Raw genomic sequence first — 9227 nt, forward strand, 5'->3', positions numbered from 1 at the left:
CCCCCCCCTGCACTATTATTCAGCTCTATCACCCTCTGGGCACTACTGTTCCTCTCCAGCCTTCTTTAGGCACTATCGTTCTCCTCAACACTTCACTGGGCATTATTGTTTCCCCATTGTGCAGGAACCACTGTTTCTCCCCTGCCTATAGTGGGCACTATTTTTCCCTCCAACCCTCTGTAGGTACTATTGTCTCTGCCCCCCCCCCCCATCACTAACTTGGCACTATTGTTATGGGTACAAGGACTGTATGCAAAATGTTGTTTCAAACCGCAAAACTCTTTTTCTATGCCCATTTTTTCACACACTTGTCTTCTGTTCTCTAAAGTTAGGAAGACACACATTGTATACACAACACACACATGTATACAAAACTTTAAACACACACACTGCATACACAAATTCAAACACACACACACACATTGCATACCCAAATATAAACACACACATTGCATACCCAACTATAAACAGTCACACACACACACACAAACACACCATACACAAATATAAACACACACAAACATTGCATACACAACTATAAACACACACATTGCATACACAAATATAAACCCACACAATGCATACCCAACTATAAACAGTCACACACACACAAACAAACCATACACAAATATAAACACACACAAACATTGCATACACAACTATAAACAGTCACACACACACAAACACACCATACACAAATATAAACACACATAAACATTGCATACACAAATATATGCCTGTCCCTACTCCAGTTCCTGTTCTCCCCATTCATGTCACTTTGGGGGTAGCAATGCTGAAGGAAAGAGATGCCAGGCTAGGTACTCATTATGGTCGCCCACCTCATGAAACGAGAACCTGGGGCACCAGCATGGAGTGCCTAGTGCTTCCATTGCTGCATTGATTACCAGGGCCTTTGCACCCTGTATACCCCATCTGGGTGCCACCCCATTTCTGAGTCCCCTGTTTAATGTCAGGGTTAACACTGCCTGAAAATCAGGATAAAACATCTCATACAGCAGAGACAGTTTGTGTTGTTATAATAAGGTTGCCCATCATCACTTTTTTTATTAAATGTGCTTGAGGTCCACTTCAAATACATAAAAACTTTTCTGATGGTTGGGGAACTTTTTGAAATATTCCACAATAACATGCACTGTATTCCTGCAGAAAAAAAAGATTTCTTTCTAAAATTTAACTAACCAATAAATTATAAAGTAAAATGTTTGACAGTACAAAACCTTTGGTCTGACACCACCATGGGCTTCGTTGTCTTCTCTTCCCCTTATTTTCGGGTATCAGTTATTCTTATTCCAGGATCTAATTTTACCAGAAGTCATCTTTGGGAGGGCCAGGCAGTGTCATATGTTGACATTACAGCAGGAAGGGATGTCCCCACGTTTAGCACTCGCTGTTTACAAAGTCTCGCTACGAAATAATTCATTCCCAGGGCAGATGGAGCTGTGTCTCACAGTTGTCTCACCCTGACAGCAGCTGGGTTTCCCTGGGCCTCATTACAAGGTAATCAAGCTGAATAAGTCCCAGGAGAAGCAGACAGGGTGCTGAATTCAGATGAAGAGACGTCTGCTCTCAGAGCTCTATATTTTGAAGTCAAAAATCAATCCTGAGATATTCATGACCAGCTGTGAACTGTATCAGCCAAATGGAACCATTAAGAGGTTAATTTGTTTCGGCGTGATGATATGTTAATCAATGGTGGAGCTGAGCCTAAAAAATGAAGAATTAAAAGCAGCATGGAAGGAAGGAATTAGGACCGTATGCACCATGTAGAGCAGACTTTCCAAAAAGGAACCCTTGAAATAATGTTAGGTTCTGGGGGAACCCCAGCTAATTGTTACATTTACACCTCGTGGGACAGTAGGAAAATCGGTAGTTTGATAATATTGTGATTAGTAGGCACCCAGAGTTTTTACCACTCTCCTGTTCTGTACATAAAGGAAAACTAATAAAAATGAACCAAAACAAAGAAAAAAGAAAATTGTAGTCCATTCTGTGTTTTGTGGTCATTAGGAAAAGAAACCATCCATACTATAAAGGTCCCAAGGAAAAAATCTTCTTACTTTTGTGGTTATGGGGAGAGAAATTCCTTGCTTACTTTTGTGGTCGATGAGAGAAGAACTCCATGTTACTATGGTAGTCATTGGGGGAAGAACCCCATGTTACTATGGTAGTCATTGGGGGAAGAACCCCAATTTACTATGATAGTCATTGGGAGAAGAACCCCATCTTACTAAGTTGGTCATTGGGAGAAGAACCCCTTCTTACCATGGTAGTCATTGGGAGAAGAACCCCATCTTACTATGGTAGTCATTGGCAGAAGGATCCTTTATTTCTTTGGTTGTCATTGGAGGAGGAATACATTCTTACTTAAATGGTCATTGGGAGAAGGACTCTATCTTACTGTGGTAGTCATTGGGAGAAGGACCCTTTTTTACTTTGGTGGTTCATGGTAAACATTCTCCTTACTTTAGTGGTCATTTGGGGGAGAAATCCTTTCTCAATATGGTGGCTATTAGGAGAATAACCCTATCTCAATATAGTGGCCATTGAGAGAAGAACCCTATCTCAATATGGTGGCCATTGGGAGAAGAACCCTATCTCAATATGGTGGCCATTGGGAGAAGAACAGATTACTTTGGTGGTCACAGTAATCCTGCTTTCTTTGGTGGCCATTAGAAAAGGAATCTATTCTTACTTTAACGGTCATTGGGAGAAGAACTCCTCCTTATTTGGTTGTCATTGGGGGATAATTCCTCTTTAGTTTGGTGGTCCTTGGGAGAGGAACACCTTCTTATCCTGGTAGTCATTGGGGGAAGAACAATGGGAGAAGCACACTTTCCTATGTTGAAGGTAATTGGCAGAAGACCCCTCCTTACTTTGGTGGCCATTGGGAGAAAGACTCCATCTTACTTTGCCTGTTCTTTGCTGGTTCTTGCAAAGTTCATTTCTCACTTTGCTGTTTACATGGACAACAGGTGTTAGTGTTTAGTAAGGTGTCACCAGGATAAATGAACTCAACCCAATACTGCACTCATTGCTCAAGGAACCAAAGAACCCTGGATGATAAAAACTGGTATAAATACAACAGCAGCTTCACCAAAACCATTGTTGTGCCAAAGCTTAGATTCCATCCTCAACATTTATTAAAGTTTATCTAAAGCCAAAATGATTTAGTTTGTCATGGACTGGGAAGGGCTCAGACCCCCCATCAGGTTTTTATGGCTGTGCGTTCCCACCTGGGGAATTCCTTCTCTCTTTCTGGTCCAGCTGACCATTGTGACAAGTCAAATAAGTTTCAGCTCTCGCTGTAAATAGAATGAAAATCCTTTGATGGGTCAGTTGTTTACTGGTAATGATTCTAACCAAAAAAATGTTTAAAAAGAAAAAAATGTTTTTTTTGGATCTACTCTAAAGTGGACTTTGACCTTAAATGCACTTGTGTGGTTACCCTTCAGATGAGGGGTTCCAAGGTTATTCTTATATTGTCACTTATGTCTATCAGGGACTCCATTGGTGAAATATCTGCATTGGGTTTCTGGAGTCTGCACACTCCTTGTTGTGGACATTATGAGGTCTCCCTTCCTTCTTGATTTGTATTTTATAAATTAGGAATATATCCAGAGAATTTGGAACACACAGTAGTCCCAGATGGTCATAAATAGGATCAGGAATGGTAAAAAAGATCTCATTGTCGGAGGAACCAAAACAAGGAAAACCAGCAGCTGACTCAGCCCACCCAATTTAGTGTATGTGTTAGCAAAATCTACAAACAAATTCAGCTCAGTTTCTCTGTAAATGCATGTTTTCTAATGTTATGTCTCCTACAAGTAATTAAAAATACCTGATAATGGAGATCCAGTGTGCACCTGGCTTCCTATAGAGGGTTGGTAATGCTGCAATGAAATAGCAGGAAAGGGGTAAAAGTAGCTGGAATGGGAGGGGTGCAAATACTACAAGTTATAAAGATCAAGTAGTGCAGCAGGGGAACATTTAGGTAAACCTGACAACAGTGTATAAAATTTCATACAGTGTTGTCAGCTTGCTGCAGGAACTTAGCCATGTTGATTTTTTTTTCACATATATAACTAATATATACGTGGATTTCATTAGCAGATCCTAGATTGATTTTAATATGTAAGACCTGGTAGGCAAACTCTGCTGCTTTTCTCTGTGTTCAGTATCAGATACTTTACACTGCATGGAGGTCTCCTGTAATGACCAAGTAAGTGGCTTATTTTATCACAGCGTATGGGATGGCATTTCTCCGGGCTGCGTTGTCATTGCGCCATAAAGCATCCTTCATGCTTTACTGAGCAAGTAAAAAGGAAAAAAATAAATGTTGCTTGTAAAAATGGCCATTTTCCAATGAAATATATGTGTAAAATTTTCACCTGCAGGCACCTATATATTTTCTATCTTTTTAAAAGTTTCTGCATCATTGTTCAGCTCCCAGCTGGCTCTGGGTTGATAATAAAGAATCATTTAAAGCTTTTCACACCACCCCCAAGTATGAGTACATATGTATGGAGACGCTGTCCCTTGTGTCCCCAAAGCAGCACATTGCATGGGGTCACAAATGATAAATAATCTGCCCTCATACTGTCCTGTTCTGGGCATTGTGGTGGATAAATAAAACAATCACTTAAAATGGACTTACAGCTTCAATACTTCCCTTGTTCTGTATGCAGTTTGTTCTTTTTACCTATGTATGGACTCTGGACAGTGCCACTTCTCTTGTCCTGTACCCAGGAGGTAATGCTTGGTATCCATTCTTATTCTGTATGAATTGACTCTGCACAGTACCACTTCTCTTGTCCTGTACCCCAGGTGTACTTCTTCATATTTGTCCTTATGTCTTGTTCCATGTGCTGGGTGTAATTCTCAGTATCTGTTCTTATTCTGTATGCATGGACTCTGCACAGTAACACTTCTCTTGTCCTGTATGTTGGGGTAATTCTCAGTATCTGTTCTTATTCCATATGTATGGACTCTGCACAGTACCACTTCTCTTGTCCTGTACCCCAGGTGTAACTCTCAGCATCTGTTCTTATTCTGTATGTATGGACTCTGCACAGTACCACTTCTCTTGTCCTGTACCCTGGGGGTAATGCTTGGTATCCATTCTTATTCTGTAAGTATGGAGCCTGCACAGTACCGCTTCTCTTGTCCTGTCCCTGGGGTAATTCTTGGTATCTGTTCTTATCCTGTATGTGTGGACTCTGCACAGTAGCACTTCCTGTACACCTGGGGTATTTCCCAGTATCTATTGTAATGACACTATATGAGCACTATATATGGCTGTAATGCATACTATCAGATGTATAGGGCCAGCTTCTCCCACTGTGGTCCAGCATTTGCAAAGTATCTGTCATGAGCACATTTGTATTTTGGGGACCTTTGGGGAATATTTGCCTATCTGTGCCCATTAGAATACAATCTGCTGCTGGCATTATGCCAGCACTATGGGGGAGGGAACATCACCAAATGGAGCTCAGACCTGGAAGCTGTTAGCTTTCCCCTCTGTATTTCACTGTCTGCAGTCCCGGCTATAACCAATAGAGGGCGTTAGCACACATTACATGGGTATGGACCACTGGTGTCAACTACAGCAAACCCCCCCCCCTAAGAAAGCCATTCAGTAATCAGAGGGAACATTGCTGCAAATCAGAGCAGAAGATCAGCAGATGCATGAAAGAGCTGCAGGAGCAGCACTTCACTTTACACATCAATAATTGTTTTTAGCTGCATTGCAACACTCAATCAGGTCTTTCTATAGGTAAGGATGTACTTCCAGTAAAAATGAAATATGCCACTGCCAGAGCTATGTCCTTCAAACAAAATGTATTAAATGGCTGACAACTCAGGAAGCAGAAACCCCCTTTAAAGTCAAATATAAAAGATGAGAATTGATTTCAACTTAGAATTGTTCTCTCCATTCCATTCAACTCAGCAACATGTGACGCTTGGTAAATATCGATGCCAATCTATGGTTTCACCCGGCCTGGAAATTGCAAAGCATGCCCATAAAATGCAATTCACAGGTGTTTATCCATCCTCACCAGTCTGTCACACTTCATAATGGGATCTATGTGCACAGCCTCCGCTGCAAGCTGGAAAGTATTGGAAAATCAATCATAGCAATAAAATCTCTAATAGGGGCACTTAGGCTCCTGTAATCCGAAGGGGGCTCAGCAATTAATGATATCGACCAAATCTATTTACAATTACACAAACACAAAGGCTAATGAGAAAAGTTAACAAAAATCCAAACAAGTAAAATAAAAAAAGTTTGAGAGATGGAGGGAGGAGAGGGAAAGTGGGTGAAAAAGAGAGAGAAGGGAGTTTAGGAGATGGGGACAAAGAGCGAGATGGGGTGAATAGAGAGAGGGTAGTGTAGAAGAGAGGGGGGGGCAGAGTAGAAGAAATGTGGGGAGGAAGGGAAGAGAGATGGGGAGGAAGGGAAGAGAGATGGGGAGGAAGGGAAGAGAGATGGGGAGGAGGAGAAGAGAGATGGGGAGGAGGAGAAGAGAGATGGGGAGGAGGAGAAGAGAGATGGGCAGGAGGAGGAGAGAGATGGGCAGGAGGAGGAGAGAGATGGTGAGGAAGGGAAGAGAAGAGAGATGGTGAGGAAGAAAGATGGATGGGGAGGAAGAGAAGAGGGAGGAAGAGAAGAGGGAGGAAGAGAAGAGAGATCGAGAGGAAGGGAAGAGAAGAGAGATGGGGTGGAAAGAAAGAGGGATGGAGAGGAAGAGAAGAAGGGAGAAGAGCAGAGTAGAAAGAGAGAGGAGAGAAATGTGAGTAGAGGGAGAACAGAGGTGAGACTACAAGATAGAGAAGGGAAGAGACAGAGAGGATACTTGAAAGTGAAAGAGGATAGAGGAGATGAAGAGAAAAAAAAAGAAAAAGAAGAAAGAGTAAGAGAGTAAAGAGAGAAGAGAACAAATAGTAGAAGAGAGAATACATAGTGAATAAATGAGGGGAGTGAATGAAGAGAGAGGATAAAGAGAGTAGAAGGGAGAAGAAAAGAGTAGAAAAGAAAGATAGAGTGAGAGAAATGAGAGTAGAGGGAGGATAGGAGAAATAGAGACTGAGAAAAGTAGAGAGTAGGTGAGAAGGAGGATAGGATGAAGAGAACAAGTAGAGAGAGGAGATTGGAAATAAAAGAGTACAGAAGAGAGGGCAAAAAGGGCAGAGAGTGCAGAGGGACAGAAAAGAGAGCTGAGAGAGAAGGTAGAGAGTGTAAAAGAGAGAAAAGAGATCAGAGAGATGAGAATACGAGAGAGAAAATGGACAGAGAGGATAGTTGAATGTGAAAGAGGTCAGTGAAGAGGGAGAGAAAAGAGAGGAGAAAGTGTAGAAAAGAGACAAACAGATAAAGTACATAGAAAGGGAAAGAATGTGAGGGTAAAAAACAGAATGTGACAGTCTTTCTATGCGTTGCCCTATTAGAATGCAAAGGTTTTTTCCATAAACAATTTTAGGTATCAATATTTTACATCTTCCAGATGCAGACAGACAGAATCAGTTCATTATTTTACCATTTTGCTGTGAATAGACTGCAGCTTGGTGTCTGTGGCCCTGCTAAGGAGATTCACTCTCCATTTGTCCTGGTGACTATGGTCATAGACAGAAAGTGATGAGAAATAAAAAAAATGCCTTTTATTATACTAAGGACAAGCTAAGCTAAGCTAAATAAGAGAAGAATAATCTACCTTTCCTGTGCAGCTCAGAGACCCTGAATATGACCCTTTAGAAAGACCAGCAGCCACTGTTGGAGTTTATTACTGGACAGGCTGACATTAGTTGGAAACTACATAAACACTGTTGGCAGGTCTATGTAATACATAACATATTGTATTGAGTGCAGGGGTCAGGTCAATGTAACATAACACAATCATTCCAATGTGACGTTCAAAGTTACACTTAATTTTGACATCTTAAACAATGAAAGAAAATCTGGGCTTTTTGTACAGTACACAATCATTAAATATTAAGCTGAAATCTATGAAGTAGTTGTATGTTCAGCCCTCTGCAATATTCTTAAAGCCCCCTACTGAATTATGATGCCAAGTCACAAGCACATCATACCTGCACATCAATAGAAGCAGTAGTAATCTATTTTCACCACTAGAGGGACCTCTAGTGGGCCAACCTTGAAATTTATTGAAAAAATTGAGGAAATGTTTCCTTCTCATTAGATATAAAACCTTTTCATATGGAAACAAAGAGGTTTTGCTTCACATTCAATCTGGAACAAGCTTATATTAGAGAAGGAGGCATAACACTTTTTTTTTTTTTTTTTTTTCACATTCAATCTGGAACAAGCTTATATTAGAGAAGGAGGCATAACACTTTTTTTTTTTTTTTTTTAAGTTTAAGAAAAAATCTTATGCCTCTTTCTCTATTTGCAGCCTTCTGGGTTAAATTTCAATGGTAACCTTTTTGCATGGGCAAATCCAACCATTCATGTCCATGCCTTGGCGTAACAAGGAAAAGTACAGCTGAGGGGGGAGTGCTGGAAATGCCAGACGCGGCCAATGCGGAGCTAAATCTTATGAGTGGCCCCAGCTAAAACTCCCTCTTCTCTAAGATATCGCCGCTACTACAATTTCCGTCATTATTTGCGTCTATAAAACATTCCAATGCGGGGGCCACACATAGGCAGAGAGCCCGCTGGTCTATAGACCCGAGTGATGCTGGGAATTGTTGTAGCGGTGCTATTTTAATGCAGCGGCGGGCCAGCTGTAGTTCATACTTAAGATTCCTTTGGGGGCCAAAAAAAGGACATTGGGGGCCAGAGTTTGACACCCCCTGAACTAGATATGTGTGCTGGATTATCCAGGTTCTCACATGATTGTCTACCTTTTCCAAACTTGAAGAAGTTTACTAAACCAGGCCAAAGGGGACAAATATTCATTTACATACACTTTTAATTCAGTATGAAATTCATGTCTAAATTTGCAGCTAAAAATCACGTCACAAGTTGATGTTCTTTTACATGTATTCTTTATGGTCAGGTTTGTGGACACCTGGTCATCACATCTATAGGAACATCCTGGACAAGCTCCCCTCCCCAATGGCTGTAAGAACCTCCATTCTTTTGGGAAGGATGTCCCTAACATTGTGGTGTTTATCTGTTGGAACCACTATTCACCAACTAAGCAATTTGTGAGATCACATACACACAATATAAACCTGCCTCACAATTG

The sequence above is a fragment of the Pyxicephalus adspersus genome, chromosome 9 (genome assembly GCF_032062135.1).
Source record: "Pyxicephalus adspersus chromosome 9, UCB_Pads_2.0, whole genome shotgun sequence".
Lineage (NCBI taxonomy): Eukaryota > Metazoa > Chordata > Amphibia > Anura > Pyxicephalidae > Pyxicephalus > Pyxicephalus adspersus.